The 23,646-nt window shown below is 41.8% G+C and overlaps 1 long non-coding RNA gene across 1 annotated transcript; it reads right to left on the bottom strand.

Annotated features, from left to right (window-relative positions):
• Positions 1-19,474: 19,474 nt before the first annotated feature.
• Positions 19,475-23,389, bottom strand: LOC143757123 (uncharacterized). Its single transcript, XR_013210417.1, has 2 exons — positions 23,085-23,389; positions 19,475-19,711 (listed from the first exon to the last, which is right to left on the bottom strand). It is a non-coding gene; the product is annotated as an uncharacterized LOC143757123 (long non-coding RNA).
• Positions 23,390-23,646: the final 257 nt, after the last annotated feature.

Genomic DNA, 23,646 nt, shown 5'->3' with positions numbered 1-23,646 from the left:
AGAAAAAGAATATTGAATTACAATTACATTACAAAAACGTATTAAAGGCATGGCCAGTGATGTGGTTATTGTGGTAAAACCATGGCAAGTGATGTGTTACTGTTTCAACTACAAATACCAGTGGTAAAATGACAGTTACTCTGGTAAAACCATGGTAAGTGCTGTGGTTACTGTGCTCTAACTACAAATAGTAGACAGTAAAAACACAGTTACTGTGGTAAAAGCATGCAAGTTACTGTGCTTTAACTACAAATACCACAGTAAATCGAACGTTACAGTTAAATCCAAGGTATGTGTTGTGGTACTGTGCTTTAACTACAAATTCCACAGTAAAACTACTTAGGTAAAACTATTGTAAGTGTGTTACTGTGTTTACAAATACCACAGTAAAACCACAGTCTTAAAAGCATGGCGTTGTCTTATTTAACAAAAAATTCCACAGTAAAACTAATTACTATGGTAAAATTTGTGGGCACTGTGCTTTAACTAGCAGGATCAAGCTAATATACTGTGTTAAAATCACATTCATTTAGTGGCAACTGATTTGTACAGAAAAAAACATCAAACTACACTTACTTTCACATGAATTGCCGACAGTCACAACAATACATTAAATAGATCTTTAAATGAAATAAAACAAATATCGATTACGCCGTTCAGGGTCATCTTTCTCTTGCCACATTTTGTTTTTATTTGTAACGACAGTCACACCCGATAAACGAGACTGTCATATATAAGACTGCTAGAGGCTGGCGCGGATTAATGCACAGGCTTACATAGGCTGCAGCCTAGGGGCCCCATTTGTTCAGGGGGCCTCGGTTTGGTCAGACATTTTTTTTTTTTTACTTAAGCGCGAACCAGGCACGGCACGGCGCTGGGATTCCAGTTTGGATGGGCCAGACGCCCAGACCAATTGTGAACGTTAAATTAAACACGTTATCTAATCACTGTTTAACCTAATAAAAATGACTGACTAATATACTGTTAAATTATCTGTGACTGTACATAATATAGATTTTAATAGCTTGATGCTCTTTAAATATTTTGTTGCCTTGTAAAAAGGTTTCGGACAGACCTATCCGCGATCACTCTCCGTGGACGTGAATTTTTCCCGAAAATACTAGTTAATGTTATCGCTTTGGACTGAAACTTAGTGACTTTGTTCCCAAATGGTATAACTAAATATCATTTTTTTTTTGAAAATTTTCTTCTTTTTTTTTGTGGGGGTTTTGTTACCTTGTTACACTTGTGGTGTTCCCGGTCAAAAATGGTTTCAAAACAAGTTTCAAAACAAAATTCCTGGTGAAAATTTTAAGTTGACTAGTGTGATCAACAATACCAATTTTTTTTCAGATTTTATTTAATATTTCCAAAATTATTAAAAAAAAAATAAAAAATTACTCAAACAATGAAATGCCTACTCTCAAATAAATGAGGCCTATGATTATTCAGATGCAAAATATAAAACCAGTCCTAATTGAAAGAGAACATGTTGACAAAAAGATTGAATCCAAGATTGGGTGAAAATATGGTATAATGAGTGATTTATACGGTTTTTTTTTATGGTCCGGTCATTTTTGACCGGGAACAACACAGGTGTTATAGGGTTTTGAACACCACATGAGGGTTAAACGAACAGCTCGCGGGACGATTCGGGTGCTAGGCGTCTTCAGGGCTATCATCCACTCGCGAGGCAGAGGCGCTGAGAGGCAGAGGCGCTGGCGCCCTCCTAGCAACGGTTATTCGGGGTCGCGCTTAAAAAGGTCACTGCGTCCGCGGGAGATGGCTTTAGAAAACGCAGACACCAAAATCAAAATTGTATATTGTATTTAAAATACAATATACAGTATCTATAATACTCACATACAATTACATTTTTGAATCTATATAATTCATTAAATATAAATAATTTATAATAAATAAGTAAATAAAAACTGTTTTTAAATTATAAACTTTCATTTACATTTACACATAAAACTGCATAAAACCTGTAGAACTAGGCTAGTGTGCCTGAAAAAAAAATTGCTTTGGAGGCAATAAAAAAGAGGGTTTTGCAATACCAACCTCATAAAGACAGCTTTGATATTAAAGGAAGCTAAATACTTCATGGTTATTAGTTTAAAAATGTTCCTAGCAAATATATATATAACACTGCCTTCATTTTCATGCAAACAGTCGACATCACTGACCTGGGTATACAGTAGTTGCCAGCAGAGCCGGCGGCAGAAACAAATTAATGGACGGGCATTTAATATTCTTGGGGGGGCCTAATTATGACATCCAATAAATTGTGTGTGTGTGTGTGGGGGGGGGGGGGGGATGTGCTTACATGCGCTTACATGCGTTTCATGAGGCACACTAGCACACAGCACATGCACGCAAGGTCTCGCGCTCTCTACCTCTCTGCCGTGCACGCTGTTTGAACGTATATTCACGTAGACTTTAGAAAACCGGGACATATTCTTCGTAGCCTTTCGAAAACCGGGACATATTCACATAGCCTTTTGAATTTTTTTTTGCCTTTTTTATATTATAATTCTTATGAGCCTTTTTTATATCAGGGAGAGTTTATAAACTTCCCGGGACAGGTTGTTAAAAAGAAGAACAATCCCGGAAAAACCGGGACGTGTGGCAACACTAGCTACAACAGTTTCACAGCGATTTCAATATCCTAACTACAATTAGCCTATTGCCCAATCATATTTCGGCTATCATGAGATATCATGTTACAGTTATAGCCTCGGTCTGCATTGTTCCGTGAACACAGCATGCTATAAGCCAACTTCCTATAATAACAGACAAATAGTCACAAATCTCAAGTTAAGTATTCAATCAACCATGCATAATCAACTACGGCACACTCACACACATATCAGTGTCAAATGCATAATTTCGTCTGGTGCAACTTACGAAGAGTAATAAAACCAACTGGCCTACTCACGTTCTTAATACAGCTGAAGTCGACGTTTTTGGGATTGGAATCTCCTCATGAGTTTCTGTTTCCATTCGTTTCTGAATAGGCAAAACCGAGCACGTCGCGTCCTATGGTCGCGTCGCTATAACTTTACCGAGATGCTGCGGTCAGAGCGGCTCAGCGGGAAACCCCTTTTTTGTAAACAATCAGTCAAACTTCCAGGAGTTTTTTTTTATAAGATTAGCCTATGAGTCAAACATTGCACTTAAATACACATCAATACATATATAAATACTGCACATAAATTATTATTATTATTAAAATAATTTATTAAATGCAAATTGGATGGAGAGGGGGCACAGGAGCTCTGTAGGCGGGCCCGGCCCCCTAAGGCCCGCCCATAGCGCCGGCCTTGGTTGCCAGTAGTAAAACAGCAATGATTTTCAACATGTTGTTTGCCTGCAATGTAAATGTTTCATCCCCAGGTCAGCAAAAGTACAGTCTGACTCATTTGTGCCCATAGAGAAAGTACAGTATATGAAAGTATCTGAGTCTGCCCAGCTCGTGACTGTTGCCTAGAGCAGCCATCAGTATGTTGGCCTCTCGAGTGAAAGGCATATTCAGGAAACTAAAAACAAATATTCCTGCAGGGCACCAATAAAATAAGGAAAAGGGAGTTCATGGGTGACATGAGCCGTCTGATCGTCTGCACTCCAGTGGACAGTGGCCCTGGTTGGTTTGGTGATTAATAGCTCAGGACTGATGCAGGGGAACATGTGCTAATGGATAGATTGCACCCAGCCAGACTGAGCTAACATAGCTTCAAGGCTTCTGATAATGTAATTTAACATTCAGCTAATTCTCCTCTGCTCAATTCATCATGGTTTTACTCCGGCTAAGGGCCATGAAGGTAGAGGATGGGGAGAGATTATTAGACGGAAGGTAAGGTGATAAAACTAGAAAGTTTAAAACATACAGATTCAGTGGACGAACATTAATCTCATATCTCTGCCTTTTGTATTATCTGTCATGCTCACTAGTGTTGCTGAGATTAGGTGCTTTGTTCAGAGGGAAAAGAGCAGGATTATGATCTCAATATATCTGAAGACATGTTTATGAGGGAGGTGTTAAAGGGACATTATGGTGGCAGAGGGTGCTGCAGGATGTGGCTATCTATTAATCTCCAGCAGCAGTTCTTAGAAAAACATACAAAGGTGGCATACAAATTAACCCAGATAGGTTTCTACTATTATAACCATAAAGGTATATCAACATCATGTTGACCAAAAAACATATATGGATTTATTGCTCATAATAAGATCAATAACATGCATTTACAAAATAGTGAGGATGAATTTCGATTTTATGCAAACTTTAAAACTTGGATTCAGCATAGTTTGAAGGTTTCTTAATTAATAACAATAACTAATAACTGAACATACAAAGGCATTAGCTGATTTTGGTCTTTTTCCAAATCAAGTTGTTTTACAAACATTTGATGCTAAATGAGTAATAATAAGTAATAAGTAATTCATAAATTTTGTATTCAATAATTTACATATGATAACCATCACTGTGTGTTTGTTCTTGTGTAAACTTAAGTCTGCAATTACACATAATTACATAATTATATATATATATATATATATATATATATATATATATATATATATATATATATATATATATATATATATATATATATAAGATGTTCCAGCCAAATACAACGCAAATAATATAATAATGATAGTTACTTAAAATTTAGGAGATCTCTCCACTTATGCTAATGAATTGGCTTACGTACATTTGCAGACATTTTTGAACACTTTTACACCTTGTATCTGATTTTAAAAGATTAAAAAACACAGTTTCTAAAGGATTTTAAGAAAGCTTCTGCACTGTAGACAATGCACAAACACATTTACGGCTATTGATAGATGCTGGTGGAGAGATCACTGTTGATATGGTCATTTGAAAAAAAAAGTGCATTGGTTTAAACCTGAAGTGTTTTTTCGCTAATGGATAAGAACATCAAAGACCTGATGTATGTCCTTCTGTAAGAACAGCCATTGTCATCCTAGTCCCCACTGGATTGCTTTGATGATAAAAATGCTCAATAGTGGTTGTCAGTCCTTCTTTGAAGTCTATTTGAAATGTTTTAGCAATGGTACCAGACCCTGCATATATACTTAGAGTTCTTCTTCATATTAAAACAATTGGCACAAGAGAATTGTTAAAAGCCACTGTAAATCTTCAACAAAAAAAAAATACCACTAAGAGTTAGTAATTTATGTGATCACACTAATGGGTCTACAACTAAGTAATCTCAAGGTTGTAAATCCATCTCAAGGGGTCTTGATTTTTTTTTTTTGAGACATATGTGATGCCATCAGTACTATGTCAATCTGGCCGACAACTGTGGATACAACTGCAAGAGAAAACTCAAAGACTGAAGTAAACAATTCTTTGAATGGTAGAGAGATACCTTGATCAGTTGGCACACAGATTTGTATTGGCTTTCAGACACAAAGAAATAGGGTTCCAAGACTTCACTGTCCTGTAAGTTCTAACGTGGATGGAGACAAAAGGGTGACCACACTTTTGGCATAAAGTCACTTACAACTTATGCCAAAATATTTCTAAAAGAATGTAACATGTGAACAGATTAAACCATCTATATTTTTACAAAAAGTTAAATAGTCTTCAAAGAACATATTCATGTTCCCTACGGTCTTGTGAAATTTGGGGGTTGTTTTGTTGCCTCTGGCACTGAGTGGTTCAACAAGTGCTCTGCATGATAAAATCAGAAGAATACTAAAGTTGTTTTGAAGTGCATTGTTAAAACAGTGACAGAAATGCTTAGACGCAATGAAAAAACATGGGTAAACGTATATCAGAACAGCACTTAGCATGAAATACCTACAAACCATTCTCAAAAAAGAACCTGTCACAAGACAAGTACAGGGGTTTGTGCAAAATGCAGAACTTTAGAAATGGCTACCTTTCAATTCATAATTGTGAATTTGAATTTAATTTTCCAAACCCTTAAGGACGTTTAATAAGAATGACAGAAGTGTAATTTACTATATTGCAATTCACAGAAATTCAACACAGGTAATGCATTCTGGGAAATTGAAGTGTCCTTCCACCCAATTCTGAATTGTGCAAAACCTGGGTACAGAGGTGCAGTAAACTCATCCATGACCAAATGCTGCCTTATTAAACATATGGAAAGGATGCCAATAATTCAGTTTTGTCAAACTACTGTGAAACTGAAACTTTAAATTGACTAGTATTACTGATTTAAAACGGAACGTCTTGACAACTGTCAAAAAGTTCAGCCTTTTTTGCTGACAGCGTTTCATGGCCAAACTGGAGCAATTCGGCAAACAAACTACAGGGACTGATTCTGAATGGATTGAGACAAGCTGCAGAAGAATTCAGCACATAAGCTGATACTTGGTGAACAGATTATCGATTCACTTTCAGTGGATAATGCTTGTCTGTGGATTTAAGATTTTCAGATTACAGTCATCAAGGCCAACTGATGGATAGATTTATAACCCACTGGCACATTTTTCAGTTTAAAAAAAGTAGCTAAGCATCTAAACTGTCTTTCTGACCTTAAAGTCCTTATTAAACTCCTGAAATTCCCATTACAAGCTGAGTCCTGCATGTGGGTCAGCAGCCTTTAACCTCAAGTTCATTAGTGCAGGGGGTTGGTAAGAAGATGAACAACATGACAAGAGAAGGATGGTGAACCCTCTGTTTTGATTCTCTTTCATCTATTCACATGTTTCACAGCACTTAATTCAGCACAGCATGGATCTTTCATAATCATCTATGCATCTATGAAGTGAAGACAGTGACACAGGTGGCTTTGAATTGAAGGTGAAGAAATCTTTTTAAATCTTCCCTGACTGACTGAGTGAGAAAAAGACAGAAAACATGACATAAATGCAGAATGGAGGGGAATGGAGAGAGCTGTAGTGAAGTTCAGAATAAGTGAAGGGTGAGAAAGAACAATAAAGCTGACAGGAGGGAGTAATCCGTATTCATGCCTTGAAAAGTTGTGAATTCATAAGTTTTCATGTGCTCTATAGATTGTGATCATGCACATCATGTCCTGGAGTCTTCCCCAGGAGGGTCAGCATGGTCAACATGGATTGAAGACTCCAGGACGGTACCGCCAAGCTGAGAAGATGGCCAGGGCTGAGCAGGCTGTTCGGGCGGCCTTGGCGGAGACGACCCTTCGGGTGGCCATGGCAGATCAGCCTTCGTGGCCATTCCATGGGAGCGTGTCTGGCCACTACGGCGGGGACGTATGGGCCCCCCTATACGGTGGACATATGTACGGGGACGTATAAGACCCCCCCCCCCCCCCCAAATCTTCTTGGGCGGAGCTATGGGCACAGGCTCAGGGACAGGCTTTGAGGGTTCAGGCGGCGAGGCCAGTGGAGACTGACCAGGCGTGCACCTTCTCTGGATCGGCGGGCATGACGTGAACAGGCTCTGGCTTGGCGGGTATGACGTGAATAGTTTCTGGCTCGGCGGGCATGACGTGAACAGTCTCTGGCTCGGCGGACATGACGTTAACAGTCTCTGGCTCGGTGGGCATGACTTGAACAGTCTCTGGCTCGTCGGGCATGACGTGAACAGTCTCTGGCTCTGGCTCGGCCAGTGGAGACTGACCAGGCGTGAACCTTCTCTGGCTCAGCGGGCATGACGTGAACAGGCTCTGGCCCGGCGGGTATGACGTGAATAGTCTCTGGCCCGGCGGGCATGACGTGAACAGTCTCTGGCTCGGGGGGACTGACGTCAACAGTCTCTGGCTCGGCGGGACTGACGTGAACAGTCTTTGGCTCGGCGGGACTGACGTGAACAGTCTCTGGCTCGGCGGGCATGACGTGAACAGTCTCTGGCTCGGCGGGCATGACGTGAACAGTCTCTGGCTCAGCGGGACATACATGAACAGTATCTGGCTAGGCAGGACTGAAGTGAAGCTCTGGCATGACGTGAAGATCAGGCTGGTCAGGCATGAGGTGAAGATCAAGCTGGTCAGGCATGACGTGAAGATCAGGCTGGTCAGGCATTATGTGAAGATCAGGCTCAGTAGACTTGCATGAAGAAACTCAGGTTTGGCAGACTTGACGTGAAGAAGCTATGGCTGAGCAGTCTCGATGGAACGAGATTCTGGAGTTGAAGAGGGTGACTGTGGTTGAGTGGGGGTGTTGTCTTCACCAACCTCTCCGACAGTGAGTGAAGAACCACTCAACCATAGCACATACTCAATGTAATAAGCCAGGGAACATGTGGTAGCTGCCGCAGGAACTTGTTGGTAGAGGAACTCGTCCAACCCACACCAAAAGACGGTCTTTAAGGTGTCCTCGTTGCATGGTACCTTATGCGCCTGATCAAGGAACTCCTCTACATAGTCCTCGATCGGCCAACCATCTTGGAAGCGGGTAAGGAGAGAATGAGCTGGGTTCACCGGGGTGAGAAGGATACCCATCCCTTTTTTTTTTTTGGTCCGTTCTTCTGTCACGGTGTGGTGCAGGCAGAAGAAGACGAAGAGGTGAAAAGGCTCCAATACAAACTTTTACTGTTTGTAAAAACTGTCTGTCGAAAATAAGAACAAAGGAAGACATGTGGGGTGACTGTGACAACTATAATGAAAAAAAACTATTTTTTTTGACAGGTTAATTTTTAATTAGTTTGTTCTTCCTTCATTAGTTTAAATAAAGTTAATTGTTAACTCTTTGACTTTTCTCTATGGTTAAAACATTGCGCTGCAGCAAAAAAAGGTTATCATTCACATTTGCATTCATTCAAATAAAGAAATAAAAGTCAATGAACTAACATTTTTAAGTTTATAAAACTGTGCTACAATAAAAAACTGTTCTTGATTTTTTAAATTATTTGTCCATTCCTCTTTTCATTCATTTGTTCTCAAAAAACACATAATCTAATAGAGAACATCAACAGCTGGTCTTCAGAAAACGTCTCTGCTTCCTGGTCCAGTAAGTGGACACGAGCATATGATCTGTGAGAAAAGGATTATAGCGTGAGGGTGGGTATTTTTATGTCTATGAGTTTACAGCTGATAAAAAAACTGTTCCTATGGGGTCTGGACCTGTTATCGGACTCCACTGTTTCCATTAGGGATGGCCCGATACTGATACTGGCATCGGGGATCGGGTCGATACTGTCCTCATATACTCGTACTCGTACTCATAAAAATTTGCCGATACCACGCCCCGATACCACGTACATTTTGCGAAACGAAACTGGCCGCCGCGAGTGCTTTGTCGAGGTGAACTGAGGCATAGGGACGTGCACTCCCAACGCAAAAGAGTGCGGCGCGGCACTAGATCTGATGGCCCGCGCTCGCGGTAATGCACTCACTCTGTGTGTGCGGGTTCCGGGAGAATAAAACGATTCGCGGGACTCCCGCAAACTAGACATATCTATGAATACAACATATTAAAACTAATAGATTTTCATTCATCTGTTGCAGAAAAGCAAGAAGAATAACTAAAACAAAATAGAAACGATTTACAGGCCAGAGTTTCTATTCATAACATGTTTGCAGCGTTGAGCGATGTAGCCAATCACAGACATGTGTGTTGATTTCTTGAACGCAATGGCTAATCAGAAGCATTTAAGATAGACTCCCCTCACTGCTCAAAACTTTTTTGTTCAGTGCTGAATTCTGTATGCTGGCAAATCCTCTAATTATAACAAACAAAGTGTGGATATTATGAAAGATTCATTGTGCAGTCAGCTTCATTGATAATAACAGATGTGTGAGATCGCGATGAACTGTCAACTTTTTAGGAATTAGACTATTAAGGGAGCGCACTTTGGGCGCATTCAGTCATGTCAGACCATGCACGCAGTAACTGCTTGCTTTTATGTTAAATTAACAGTGGTTTGTGTGTTAATACATTTATTATTTTACTCATTCTTATTTATTTTTAGACTTGTTAAAACAAGCAGAGAAGAAAATAAAAACAGTCTTCTAACCTGTGTTCTAAAATAGTCTTCTGTCTTCTTTTCTGGGAGCCTATAGTTACTTTTGCGGTAGAAATATCGGTATCGGTACTCGATATCGGCAAGTACACAAATGTAAATACTCGTACTCGTATCGGTTTGAAAAAAAAATGGTATCGGGCCATCCCTAGTTTCCATGGCAACAGAGGTCTACTTATTGCTCATTGGAATAGAAAAACATAGGTCTTGTATTTATGCCCACTTGAAACCATAATTATCAGACTGGGTATAGAGAGAGAGAGAGAGAGAGAGAGAGAGAGAGAGAGAGAGAGAGAGAGAGAGAGAGAGAGAGAGAGAGAGAGAATAAAGCAATAAAGTGTATTTCAGAATGATAGATGCTTCAAATAAAATCACTTTTATTTAATCACAGATTTAACCACTACGTTGATCCACAAATTGTAGTATTCAAAGAATATATGCACTTCTGTAATATACAATTAAGTAATGTTTTATAGCGTGTTTATATATATATATATATATATATATATATATATATATATATATATATATATATATATATATATATATATTTGGCTTATCACTTGGATAAGGGAATACTGATGGTGGAGAGTGTCTAGGTTAATTCAACCCTAATTATGAGTAAAAATAAAGATACATAGAGTCATAAAAATAATGTTGTTCAATATTAATTTTTTTTTTCAAAAAAACAAACCCAGAGTTTGCCCTCTCCTTGTCCAAATTCTGACAACGTTCCAGATTGCCCTCCTGACGATGGACCAAATTTGTAGTAAATTAGAAATTGCAAACACAAGTGCTGTAATCAAGTATTAAGCGAAAACCTTACTTAAGCATTTCTGTTGATTAAACAGTCATGACATCTTATGAAAACTAATTTGTAAATCTAGCTACATGTCTTATGTCCTATTAGAAACATAAACCAAATATTTATTTGTGATGCCCACCTGTTAATGCTGATGTGCCAGGAATGCTTGATGTGTGGCGTATTGTTTTGTTAATTACAAATACAATCACCTCTCAAGCATGGCAAGGAAAGAGAGAGAGAGCACAAACACAAATAGAATTCTCATTAGTCAAAAGCACCTGGATTTCCTTACGGAATGGATACAGAGAAGACACAGGAGAAAAAAAGGAAAGGTGAAAAAGAAAGTTTGAAGGTAAATCAGAACTATAATGTTTATTTCTGCATGTGGACCCCCAAAATAATGACACATTGAAATTCAGTCAGTGGTTCACATTAGTGTTTGCGCAACACACTTTTGGTACTGAGTGTACCTGTAGACTTCTGCTCATGCCCTACTCAAAAAAAAAAAATAATAATAGGAAAATCATTCAACTTTAAGAGACTGAGAGGAGCAGCAACGTTTTGAATCTGCACAGAGGAGATAGCTTTGACTGTCGATGACGACACGCACACCCCATACTGTATCCACGACTCTGAGCATTCATTCCCGTTCTTTATCTGACAGTGGCTGCCTTGTCTCCCTGCTCTCCTTGAGGTTAAGACCCCAGGATGTGTCTGCAAGAGGAGGAAAAAAAGATAAAACAAGTGAACAATGTGGTTGCCTTTCCTAAAAAGGAACCGAAGAAGCCTCATGAGTCCTGTTCCTTAAAGACATGTGCCAGGCAGCCATTGTTCTCCCACGTTCCACTACCAACTACAGTTGGTCGCCTATGCGACACGGGTCCCCGTTCTTTGAAACCACAGCCATGTGGCAGGAATGAAAAAGGGTGCATTTAAAAAGCAATGGAGGGATTCAAACTTAAGTGTCAGACGGGGAGATGGAGAGTGAAAAGGAGCGAGAGACAGAGATATACTGAATGAAAAAGAGTGAGATGTTGCTATTGAAAAAAGAACCGGTGGTTTTGGATGTATTCAGGAAGTGAGCAAAAGCCAAGTTTTCTTTTTTCAAAACCGATTGTCTCACAGGTGTTGCAGTGTCCTTGCATCTCCCACCACAGCCTAGTTGTTGGCCCAATCATTGTGTTGCGAGTGTTTTTTTCTTTAGAATTAGTTTAGTAAACTCTCAGGGACTATGTGAAGCCGAGGACATTCTCTCACAAATACTGTGCATACACTGTAAAAAACAGTGTCAAATAAACTCTTAAAGAGTGCATTTTAACACTATTTGGGCACATATATGGTCCCACTCTATCAAGAGTAAAAAGTACTGTTTGTAGAGTTGAATTTACTATATTTGTTAATATAGCACCTATATAGCACAGTGTTACACTTGCTGTTGTTGAACAAGTTTTACCCTATGGGGCAATTAACACCTTTGGTGTTGTTTTAATTATTTCGGATTACACTGTTATTAATAAAGTATTATTTTAAGTGCAAACGTTTTTACACCAATGAAAGCTTTAGCATAAAGTTCTGCCAGGATGACTTAATTACTACGTCACTAATTACCTTCACATCTATCCAATCACGTCCTTATACTCTCTGTATAAAAGATTGGTACTTATACACATTTGAGTTCGAGATTTGAACAAGATTGCAGCAAGGTACTTATGAACAAAGAGTACACATGAATGCTGTTCCTCTAGGTAGTCAGTGACATCAAATTCCATGATCCAGTGATTTTACCATCTTAAAGAAGTTCAGTTCAGTTCACAGGGAATGCAGGGAACTCAATCTATGCATGTGCTGTCAGTTCAATGTGCATTTGGGAATACAATGTGTGCCAGTTGCGCACAGTATTTTTACATTCTCATAATTTCCAATTTTTTTTTTTGGACAAATGATTGCAGTATTTCACTTTTTTTACAATGAGATGCGTTTGTAAACATGTTTTCAGAAAAACTGCATTTTTCTCCCAAAATATAAGCTCTAACGATTGATTCCCTGAAGTGAAGAAATTAAGACGTTGTAATTTTAATACAGTACATAATTAATAATATGCTTAATATAGGCTACTTACTGTCAGAAACCAATCAGAGTCCTCATCTCACACCACACAACGATCACTCTCTCATGAGTTCTAATCACCTTCAACTGTTCCCAATCAGCAACCAGTTCCATAAAAACACCCAGTTCACATTAAATCTTTGTCAAGTCTCCAACAGGAACAGACGCTTTACCACGAAGTCTCTGATACAACCTGTCCTCGTCATGTAACGTATACTCACCTGAATTATACTAACCTCTGTGTCCTTGTTTCTGATGTTCCTAGAAGCTTCAACTGTATCCAGGTCTCCTGAGTCCTTGTATTCCTCCTGAGTTCCACTCGCTCATGGCTGTATCTGAAAGAGAAAAGACAAATCATCACCGAACTGTATTAGTTTATCATTAGATAAACTGAAGAGGATCTGCTCACCTGGAATCCTTCCCGCGCAGTAATCTTCACCGAATTTACCTCTGAACTTCGAATATTCTCACCTTTTGAATTTGATGCACTGAAATAAAGCTTTATGTTGATTCACTTACCTCAGTCTCCGAGCCTGTATCCTGACAGAAGACTTGACCAAAACCTAAAGAGGTGAAGAAAATGGATTCCATTCGAACCTCAGGCATGGATACAAACTCTATTCAACCTACCGCCGCTGCAACAAATTCCATACAAGTCCCTGCTGCCTCGGCGAACCCAGTGCTACCCCCAGCAAGCGCTTCCATAAACGCAGCTCCCTCTATTGTTTGCTTCGCTAGTCCACAGTCGCGCCCAGCGCCATTCTCCGGTCGGGCAGAAGATTGCAACGGATTCTTATTGCAATGTTCACTTGTGTTGGAACAACAAGCCCAACTATATCCCACCGAGCGATCGAAAGTCGCTTTCATTATCCAACAATTATCCGGAGCAGCTTTGAGATGGGCTGAGGCATGGTGGATGCAGGAGTCCACTGTGATGACATCTGTTCAGGAATTTTTAAAACACTTCAAAGAAGTTTTCGGACGTCCAACTGAAGATTCCTCTGTCGGAGATCAATTGCTGCAGTTGTGTCAAGTAAAGAAGACAGTTTCTGAGTATTCTTTAGAATTTCGCATTCTAGCCTCCAACAGTGGGTGGAATGAAAGGGCGCTCAACTCAGTTTACCTCCGTGGGTCGAATCCTGCCCTGTGTCTTCAATTGGCGATTTATGATGACAGCCTGGGAATAGAGAAATTCATCCAGCAGGCTATTCGTGTGCAGCAAAGATCTCAGAACTGTTATCAAGATACTATGCTATGTCACTCTTCTTCTCCTCAAGTTGTCATGGGTTCTGCGTCAGAAGATCAATCTGAGAAGATGCAAGTCGACACTTTCCAAATTTCCCAGGCAGAACGCACTCGAAGAAAAGAGTTGAAATTATGCATGTACTGTGGGGCCAAAGGTAATTTTAGACTCACCTGTCCCATTCGACCAGGTCATCTGACGGTAAGCTCCGTTCAAGACAACTCCATTATATCAACACCCCTTACGATTCCTGTAATCCTGAAATCTTGAAATATCTATGTATCTGTAACAGCTATCATCAACTCTGGGTCAGCAGGGAACTTCATTTCAGGACAGCTCTGTAAAGAACTCAACCTCCGGAAGGTTGACACTCCCAAGCCCTACTCCATCTACGCCGTAACAGGTGAGCTGATTAACAAAGGACATGTCACATCCCAGATAACACCAATCCAGTTATGGATTGAAAACGTACACCATGAAATCTTCAAACCTTTTGTTCTACAGAATAGTCAAACAGACATAAGCCTAGGTCGCCCATGGTTAATTCGTCAACAACCCACCATAAATTGGCAGTCCGGTGAGATCACTAGATGGGGTTGTCAGTGCCCAATTAATGAAATTCCACATCATAGCTCTCCCTGTGCTCAACCCCCCCGAAGTTCTAAAAGTGAATTCCACATCCATCGAAAGTCCCACGGAAAACCTATCCATGAGTATTCCCTCCTGTTACTTCTCATTCTCTGACATTTTCAATCCAGTTACTGCCTCCAATTTACCTCCCCATCGGCCATGGGACTGTGCCATTGATCTGAAACCCGGAGCATCCATTCCCAAGGGTCGAATTTATTCCCTGTCAATTCCCGAACAAAATTCCATGCAAAAGTACATCGAGGAAGCCTTGGAACAAGGTTATATCCGTCCTTCCACATCACCTGCTGCGGCTAGTTTCTTTTTTGTTCCCAAGAAAGACGAGGGTTTAAGACCATGCATTGACTACAGAGCCCTAAAACAGATCACCGTGAAGTTCAGTTATCCACTGCCCCTCATTCATCAGCTTTGGAACAGCTCAGGGAAGCTAAAATTTTCACCAAGTTGGATTTAAGGAGTGCATGCAATCTGGTCCGAATTAGGAAAGGGGATGAGTTGAAGACGGCTTTCATAACTCCTGCAGGGCATTATTAGTGTCTGGTGATGCCGTATGGATTGGTAAACGCCCCTTCCGTCTTCAGAGCTTCATGGATGAGGTACTCCGCGATTTCTTGGGAAGGTTCGTGTTGGTATATATCGACAATATTCTTATTTTTTCCAAAGACCTAGTTGAACATCGACATGTATCTCAGGTACTCCAAAGACTCCGAGATTTCACTCTGTTCCTAAAAGCTGAGAAGTGCTCTTTCCATCAAACCAGTGTCGAGTTCCTGGGATATCACCTCAGTGAGAACGGAGTGGAAATGAATAATCGGAAGACGGAGACCATCCTGTCCTGGCCTACTCCTCAGTCAGTTAAGGAACTTCAGAGATTCCTCGGTTTCGCAAATTTCTACCGACGATTTATACATCAATACAGCCTTTTGACAGCTCCCCTGATCTCCCTGCTAAAAGGAAAACCCAAGACACTTCTTTGGACCCCAGAAGCAGACAGAGCTTTTGAATCACTCAAGGCCGCATTCACCATTGCACCATTACTCCATCACCCATATACGGAAAAGGTATTTGTGGTAGAAGTGGACGCCTCCACTACAGGAGTAGGAGTGATTCTATCCCAGTACTCTGATGATTCCTCCAAAACCATACCCTGTGCGTTCTTTTCTAGAAAGCTATCGACTGGTGCGGTGAGCCCTCCGAGGTACCAGCGGTAGATAAATGGTTTAGAGAGCGTGAAAGGGTCTGGAATCAAACTCATCATCACCTTCGACAAGCAATAAATCGCCAACGAAACTTCGCAGATGCCTGTCGCCGTCAGATACCTGAATACCAACCTGGACCTGGACAACTGGTCTGGCTTTCTACGAGAGACATCCGTCTACGTCAACCTAGTCGTAAACTTAGTCCCAAGTACATCGGACCATTCCCCATAGAAAGACAGATCAATCCAGTGACCTATAAGCTTGGTCTCCCGGCTCAGCAACGAATCCATTCCACGTTCCATGTCCCTCTCCTGCATCCGCATCATCCAGCGGTGTCTAGCGCAGCCACAGAACCAGCTCCGCAGGATACTCCCACGATAACTCCTATTGACCAACCATCGAGGTGGTCAGCTCGAGTATTTGATAGATTGGGAAGGATATGGACCAGAGGAGAGATGTTGGATACCCCGGAAGGACATCCTTGATCCGGATATGCTCCTTGAATTCCACACTCAACATCCAAGCAAACCTGCACCACGACCCAGAGGTAGACCACCGCGACATCGGGGTCCAAGGTCCGCTGGCGCGGACTCTGGAGGGAGGGGTAGTGTCAGAAACCAATCAGAGTCCACATCTCACAGCACACAACGATCACTCTCTCCTGAGTTCTAATCACCTTCACCTGTTCCCAATCAGCAACCAGCTCCATAAAAACACCCAGTTCACATTCAATCTTTGTCAAGTCTCCAACAGGAACAGACGCTTTACCACTGTTTCACGAAGTCTCTGATACAACCCGTCCTCGTCATGTAACGTATACTCACCTGAATTATACTAACCTCTGTGTCCTTGTTTCGGATGTTCCTAGAAGCTTCAACTGTATCCAGGTCTCCTGAGTCCTTGTATTCCTCCTGAGTTCCACTCGCTCACGGCTGTATCTGAAAGAGAAAAGACAAATCATCACCGAACTGTATTAGTTTACCATTAGATAAACTGAAGAGGATCTGCTCACCTGGAATCCTTCCCGCGCAGTAATCTTCACCGAATTCACCTCTGAACTTTGAATATTCTCACCTTTTGAACTTGATGCACTGAAATAAAGCTTTATGTTGATTCACTTACCTCAGTCTCCGAGCCTGTATCCTGACACTTACTCTTAGGCATAATAATCATAATAATGTAAAATTATCTAAAAGTACCCAGATGCATTTAACTTTAAAATGTACAACATTTATTTTTTTAGAACAGGGTAGGATCCTATGGGGTACAATATTGACCGGGTAATCAGCCAATTACAGTAATGTGGAGGCACTTTTGCTGTCCCCACTGTTTTTTTGAGGAGGCTCCAAAACGTTTTACAAAGTGAAGATGATACTTAAATTCTATTTCTTATTTTACATAATTATTAAACTTAAATACAAATAAAAACTAATTAAAAAAATTAATAAATGAATTCAATAATATTATATAAATAACACAAAAATAACACTGCATTCACTGACCATGTTAGCTACTCAAATAGCTTGCTAAACAGTTAATTCCCTCCAATACATGAAAATCTGCTTAGCTAAGCTGAAACTGGAGAAATTAGTTAAATTGCAACCTATGTGGCAAAAGAAGTGTCCTAAAGCTACTTCATGATTTTCATTGAATGGAAATATAAAATTTCATCTGAAATATACATATTTACATATAATAAATATTAATAAAAAACACAAACATCTCCAAAATAAGCACAACAAAACTAATTGCTGAATGTGTACACCTCTAATCAATAATAATAATAAAACGAATAGCATGCCACTGAAAAGGTACATGATTTAAGCCAAGGATGCCTGAATTAAACCTCTAAATTGAAAGACAGGGACAGAGTTTTTCAGATCCTTTGGAAAGAAAGTTTATTTATTTATTTATTCTTTTATTGATTTGTTCTTGTCAAATAGTGAGCAGATGTCATACAATTTTTATTGTCTGACTAACTAGAGAGAGAGAGAGAGAGAGAGAGAGAGAGAGAGAGAGAGAGAGAGAGAGAGAGAGAGAGAGAGAGAGAGAGAGAGAGAGAGAGTGAGAGAGAGAGTCAGAGTCACCTGCACCACAAGACTATAAAAGAAAGCACTAGCACCAATTCACAAATGGACTCCTGGCGCAGGAGATCCATTTTCAAAATGTTTTCATTAAATCAACAGATATCACTCCTGTGACTGGGGTGGTTTTCTTTTGGTAATGTATGGAAAGCAAGATAGCAAAAAACAAACAAACAAACAAACAAAAACACACACACACACACACACACACACACACAAAAAAGATGTCAGACTAGACTTTCAAAACCCAACACCAACTTCTGAGTGGACACAGGAGTGCATCCACTGAGATAATTCATTATCCAAAACCTGCAGAAAAGACGAGGGTCAGACAGAAAGAAAGAGAAAAACCTTGCAAGCAGTCTAAAGTATATGTTCAGTTCACCCTGTTCTAAATGCTGTTTTTTTACTGTCCACAAGCAGAGACAATTTACAAAATAAGACCTTGAAAAACTCAAAAGAACAAATGGCTGGTGGTAAGAAACTGTCTACTATGCAATTTAAACATTAAATAAACTCTAACTGTGGAGATCAATCAAAGCGTCAAATGGACTCTTAACACAATGATAAGAGGCCAAGATAAATGGCTGTGAAATGATGCCATTATCTGGGTTGCTATTTTCATACAATTGTGTTTAAAGTTTATGTGAACTGTAACAAAATAGTGTTTGATTAATTTGTTTGCATTACTTACATTCTGACGACTGTGTCTTCTCTAAATGCAATTCTCATGCCAGACCTTTATGTCAGAAAAGTTTTACTTTTGTAAAGTTACACCAAAGATGTGACTTGTAATCATTGCGATTCATGCAATATTTCAAGGAAAGTGGGAATTCAAAGTCCACATGATGGCTCTCTTTTTTTCACTGTTGCCCTCCATTCTCAGGCTCTTTCCCTGGAAGTATCAAACATCTCACTTCAAAGTGCCTCATTTGTGGCTGCCTGTTTTCCAGGTGCCAATCCCTACCCTTATATATCTAGTGCAATCGACTAAACCCCTCTCCATAAAATTTGATGCAACCAGGGGAGATGGGAGGGAGATATTAGAATGGCCATATCACAAGGTGATGGGGTCTATTGATCTTTGAGTATAATTTTTTAGCACAGGGGGTTATTTTTGAGATACGCTTGCAAGCTTGAACAAAAGACAGACACAAGTTTTTTTTTTTTAGTTTAGTGCTTTTACTTCAGTGGCCATCAATTCCATTCTTATGCTTGAGATTCACCCCTGAAAGACAATGATGTCCACCCAGACATATAATAATGGGCGAAAATGTTATACTCAGTATGGTGGCTGTAAACCTTATTTACATTTAAAGGGGTAATTCACTGCTGATAAGATGGGCTTTTAATAGTACTTGTCAGTCTATGCAGTAGAAGGGCAACATGCTATTTGCAATCAGTGCTACACGACTATCACGAACAAGGACACGGAAGCAAAGATGCAAGCAAACTCTATTTATAGTGAGGAACACTCCAGGTCAGAACACACAAGACAACTGGTAACACAGGGACAAGATGATCAGGCGTCCGGTTGTAGAGTGGTGAGGTGAAGAGTGATGAGTGGTGAAGTAATCCAAATGTCAGGGGTAATCCAGTGGAACGAAGACAGGAACAGGACATGAACTGAAACGCTGACAGGACCAGGCCCAACACACACGAGGGACATCACACAACGATCTGACAATGAGAGGAGAATGCGGAGAGATTATATAGGTGAGTGAATGGGCTGCAGCTGGTGAGTAGAGTATGATCAGCTGGAGCGCTGATCAACTGATTGGAGTGGTAACGTCCACTCGCACACACCCACACAGATAACAACAGAAACACGAGACAAGAAGGAAACAGTGAATTCATAAACCGTGACAGTACCCCCCCTCCTAGGAGCGCCTCCTGGCGTTCCCAGACTCCCTTACCTGTCGATTGTAATCATCAATAAGGGAGTGATCCAGGATGTCTCTAGCAGGTACCCAACTTCTCTCCTCCGGACCATAACCTTCCCAGTCAACCAAGTACTGGAACCCGTGTCCCCTCCGCCTAGAGTCCAGAATACGATTAACCGAATATGTTGGTTCCCCTTCTACGAGTCGCGGCGGAGGAGGAATCGGTACTGGCGGGTTAATGCGAGAATGAAACACGGGCTTAATTTTGGATACATGAAAGACGGAATGAATCCTTCTGTACACTGGAGGCAAGTTGAGACGGACTGCCACCGGACTAATGATCTTGGTGACAGTAAACGGGCCAATGAATTTGGGAGCAAGTTTATTAGAAACGGAGCCGAGAGGAATGTTCTTAGTAGAAAGCCAGACTTTTTGACCAACGACATATACGGGAGGCTTTGACCGGTGGCGATCGGCCTTAGCCTTGGTGTGCGCCTCCACCTGGAGTAGAGTCTCACAGGCTCTAATCCAAGTGCGGTGACACCTCTGGACAAAGGCGTGAGCGGAGGGAACCGCGACCTCGGATTCCAGACTGGAAAAAATTGGTGGCTGGGACCCTATACTACACTCAAACGGAGACAGACCTGTGGATGACACTGGTTACGTGTTGTGGGCGTACTCCACCATGGACAGTTGTTGGCTCCATGAGGAAGGATTCTTGGAAACCAAACATTGCAACACCCTTTCCAGGGTTGGCTCCCTCGATTTGACCATCGCTCTGAGGATGTAACCCTGAGGACAGACTAACAGTCGCTCCTAGTAACCTACAAAACTCACGCCAAAATTTGGGGTCCCCTGTCGGAGACCACGTCTGTCGGTAGGCCATGTATACGAAAGACGTGATCTACGACTGTCAATGCTGTCTCATAGCTGAGGGTAATTTGGGTAAGGGAATAAACTGAGCCGCCTTCGAGAACCTGTCCACCACTGTTAAAACGACGTGTACCCTGGGAGGGTGGGAGGGCGGTAATAAAATCTAGAGCGATATGGGACCAGGGTCTCGAAGGGACAGGCAGCGGTTGAAGTAACCCATCTGGGGGTCGATTGGAGGTCTTACCAGTGGCACAAACCGAGCAAGCCAAAACAAAACTGTGAATGTCACAAGCCATAAGTGGCCACCAGAACCATTGCTTGACTAAAAAACTAGTGCGGTTAACTCCTGGATGACAAGCCACGTTGGAACAATGACCCCACTAAATGATGTCAGACTAAAATCCCTCCGGCACAATAAACGATTCGGCGGGCATCCGGGCTGAGGTATTACCCCTTCTAAGGCCGTTATAACCATCGATTCGACCTCCCATACGAGTGTGGAGACAACTAGAGTCTCAGGCAAAATACACTCGGGAGTAGAGGGGCGTTCGGAACGATCAAAAATGCCTCACAAAGAATCGCGTTTGATGTTCTTGGAACCCGGGCGGTACGAGAAAGTAAAATCAAAACGTCCCAAAAAAAGTGCCCACCAAGCCTGCCTGGAGTTCAGTCTTTTAGTGGTTCTAATATATTCCAAATTCTTATGGTCTGTCCAGACGATAAAAGGTACCACCGACCCTTCTAATCAGTGACCCCATTCCTCCAATGCTAACTAGACTGCCAACAACTCTCTGTTACCAATGTCATAATTGCGTTCGGCAGGGGATAAACGATGAGACAAAAACGCACATGGATGTAACCTGTCGTCTTTGGGAGAATGCTGGGATATCACTGCACCTACCCCCACCTCTGACGCGTCGACCTCCACCACGAACTGACGTGATGTATCAGGGGTAATGAGGATAGGGGCCGAAACAAAGAGGCCCTTCAGTTTGGCAAACGCTGCATCAGCAGCGTCTGACCACCTGAACGTAGTTCTGGGGGAGGTCAAAGCGGTCAGAGGAGTGGCTAGTTGGCTGAAGTTGCGAATAAAACGCCGGTAAAAATTGGCAAATCCCAGAAACCTCTGTAGGGCCTTACGGGAATCTGGGCTTGGCCAATCCACCACAGCCTTAACCTTCTCAGGATCCATGCGTATTCCCTCAGTCGACACAATGTATTATAGGAACGGAACAGACTGTGCATGAAAAACGCATTTCTCCGCCTTGACAAAAAGCCCGTTCACTAGCAACCTCTGAAGCACTCGTCGGACGTGCTGAACTTGTTCCTGGAGAGAAGATGAAAATATCAATATGTCATCCAGGTAAACATATATGATCTGGTCAACCATATCTCGCAGCACGTCGTTGACGACTGCCTGGAAGACTGCTGGGGAGTTGGACAGCCCGAAAGGCATGACCAAGTATTCAAAGTCCCCCCTGGGGGTGTTAAAAGCAGTCTTCCATTCATCCTCCTTCCTAATGCGGACCAAATGATAAGCGTTACGCAAATCCAATTTAGTGAAGATAGACGCTCCCTGCAACCTCTCGAAGGCTGAAGACATCAACGGCAAAGGATAAGTATTCTTTACCGTGATGCTGTTCAACCCTTGGTAGTCAATACAAGGTCGCATAGACCCGTCTTTTTTCCCCACGAAAAAGAACCCCGCCCCCAATGGAGAAGAGGAATGGCGGATGAACCCTAATGCTGGAGAATCAGATATATTTTTTTTCCATAGCCTCCCTCTCTGGAACAGAAAGTGAATATAACTTGCCTTTAGGCGGAGACTTACCTGACAGTAAATCTATAGCACAGTCATAGGGACGATGCGTAGGGAGAGAAGCAGCACAAGACTTACTGAACCCTTCCTTCAGGCCTAAGTACTCCGTGGGCACGTTAGATAAATCCACTGCCTTCTCCTGAAACATAGAGACAGCAACAGACGAACAGGCAGACACAAGACAGGACTCATGACATTTACTACTCCACTCCAACACTGATCTCTGCTGCCAGTCAATTTTGGGGTTGGTGTTCGATGAGCCAGGGGTGTCAAAGAACAACAGGTGCGAGTGGAGAGTCCAGTATGTAAAATGAACGTGTTTCAACGTGGTTGCCTGACGTAATGAGTGTGACAGGTTCGGTGATGAGAGAGATGGTGGGAAGATCTTGACCGTTGAGTGCATGAACAGCTATTCTACTGGTGAGGGGTAAAAGGGGGATTTGAAATCTTTGAGCAAATTAATGGTCCATGAAATTACCTTCCGCCCCAGAATCCACCAGTGCCTGACAGTCGTGATTGTGGCCTGACCATCTTAGTCTTACCGGGAGGAGAGTAGATGTAGATGAGGTCCTCTCAGCGGAGAGCCCACCCGACAGTAGCCTCATACTTACTGTTGGGCTTGTCCTTTTACTGGACAGTTGTAAGCGAAGTGTCCTGCTGCTCCGCAGTAAAGGCAGAGTCCTTGGGATCTCCGCCTTTCCTTCTCCTCCCGGGAAAGCCGAGCTCGCCCGACCTGCAGGGGCTCGTGATCGAAGACGGGGCTGACCGCGTCCCCGCCGCTGGACCGCTGACACTTGGTTCCTCCCATGACCCGGCTAGGTAGTGCTCTGCGTTCGACCCTGTTTAGTCGCGCGTCCACTCGAAGAGCTAGATCAACGAGTCCATTTAGTGAGGTGGGTAGGTCCAGGGCGTAGATTTTCCTCTGAACGCGGTCAGCCAGCCCATGCAGGAACATGTCCCACTGCGCCTCCTCGTTCCAGTAGCACTCTGCCGCCAGGGTTCTGAATTTGATGGAGTAATCTGATACCGACCTCTCATCT

The sequence above is a fragment of the Siphateles boraxobius genome, unplaced genomic scaffold, assembly GCF_051911475.1.
Source record: "Siphateles boraxobius isolate OS27281-9 unplaced genomic scaffold, OSU_SipBor_1 3, whole genome shotgun sequence".
In the NCBI taxonomy this organism is placed as follows: Eukaryota; Metazoa; Chordata; class Actinopteri; order Cypriniformes; family Leuciscidae; genus Siphateles; species Siphateles boraxobius.
The sequence above is the reverse complement of the archived record's forward strand: the minus strand, read 5'-3'. Positions and strand labels throughout refer to the sequence as shown.